Source organism: Myxocyprinus asiaticus, chromosome 45, assembly GCF_019703515.2.
Source record: "Myxocyprinus asiaticus isolate MX2 ecotype Aquarium Trade chromosome 45, UBuf_Myxa_2, whole genome shotgun sequence".
Taxonomy (NCBI): Eukaryota; Metazoa; Chordata; class Actinopteri; order Cypriniformes; family Catostomidae; genus Myxocyprinus; species Myxocyprinus asiaticus.
In genome coordinates this window covers 18165064-18167004 of record NC_059388.1, presented here as the reverse complement: position 1 = coordinate 18167004, position 1941 = coordinate 18165064, and positions in this window count along the sequence as shown.

Sequence of the window (1941 nt, the reverse complement as noted above, 5' to 3'; positions counted from 1 at the left end):
GACATGCAGTGGAAGATTAGACAGTCGCATGCTTTATATTTCTCTCTGATCGTGCAGCTAGGCACTGATAATCTGGAAGTGGATGCTAGGATGTGTGCAATGCCTGATGGATTAGTGTGAGTGTCCCTCCGCCTCCCCCAGCAGAAGGACACAGGCCTTAAATCAGGTTTTAGCCAGGAGGGAGGGATCAGGGCTTATGATGCAACAAGAGCCCCATCATCACGGCAGGCTGGAGGTGTGGTGCAGATGTGATCATGTGGTTTGTAAAAAGATCAGTTTTCATGATGGGATTACTCAACTTCGTAAAAACAAGTGGCCAATAAGTAGTGAACTTGACAGAAGACGAGTAGCATCTGAATACTAAAAGATTACCATCTTCTCATTGGTCTGGCTTGAATGTTTTTGGAGAAGAAATGTATCATGGTGGTAATTTATTGCTTCATATATCACTTGTGATTGTTTTTCTGTAATAGTTTTCAAAATTTAGATTCCCAATCTCGACCAGCCAGAAGAAATGGTGAAGGTCAATCGACAGCTTTTACAGTCACAAAAATTAATATCATCTCATCCCTCCTTTTCTTTACAAAAAGCAAAAATCAAGTTTAAAGTGAGGCATTTACAAAGGAAGTGAATGGGGCCAATTTTTGAAGGGTTTTAAAGGCAGAAATGTGAAGCTTATAATTTATTAAATGCACTTTAATTCTTCTGTTAAAACTTGTGTATTATTTGAACTGTAAAGTCTTTTTGACGGTCGTTTTACGGTTTACAGCGTCATGGCAGAGAAGTTGTAAAATTGCCAATAACTTTACACAGAAAAGGTTACTAAGTGATTTAATCACACTAAATTCATGTTAACAAGCATATTAAGTCTTGTGGTTATACTTTTAAAAACAGTGAGTATTTTAACGTTTACGGATTGGCCCCATTGCTTTAACTGTAAGTGCCTCCTTACCTGACCTGGTTGTCCAGTTAGGTCCTCTGTCGTCGAATGTACAAGATCATGTGAGGAGTCTTGGAGTGATTTTAGACTCCTCGTTACTTTTCAATAAGCAGATCGGTGCTGTTGTCAAGGGTAGCTTTTTGCACCTGAGATCTATCGCTAAAATAAAACATTTTCTTTCCCATAAAGACTTGGAAATTGTGATCCACTCACTTATCACATCAAGGTTAGACTATTGTAACTCATTGTACATTGGTCTGCCCCAAACTGCATTATCCTGCCTACAGCTAGTTCAAAACATGGCATCTGGGCTTTTAACAGGGTCAAGAAAGAGGAATCACATTTCCCTGGTTTTAGCATCTCTACACTGGCTTCCTGTGAAATTCAGGGTCAGTTTTAAATTTCTGATTTTTGTCTACAAGGCACTATCTGGTCACACGCCCCAATATATCAGTGACCTTCTACACCTTTACTCCCCCACCAGAGCGCTCAGGTCTTCTGATCAACTTTTGAGGGTTCCTCGTTGCCGCTACAGATCTAAGGGTGACCGTGCCTTTTCTGTGATAGGTCCTAATCTATGGAACAGTCTCCCTTTCCATGTGATGTCAGCTACATCATTAGCCATTTTTAAATCTTCTTTAAAAACATATTTTTATTGCGTAGCTTTTGAATAGATCGAGTAGTTTAAAATGGATAAATACATGTTGTATTTAAATGTTTTTATATATTTTATATTTAACTTTAAATCAATCTGTCATTTTGTTTGTTTGATCTGTAAAGCATTTTGGGTCAACTTCTGTTGTTTGTAAATGTGCTCTATAAATAAAGGTTGACTTGACTCACTGGAACCCAGATTTTTGCTTTAAAAACTAGTCTATATTAATGTGTTGTAAGCAACATTATGCAACAAATGCTGTTGATTGAGCTCAACTTGTAAACTTGGAATATACAAGTTGATAAGAAGAAACTCAGTTGAAGGCGGACAGAATTTCCATTACAGT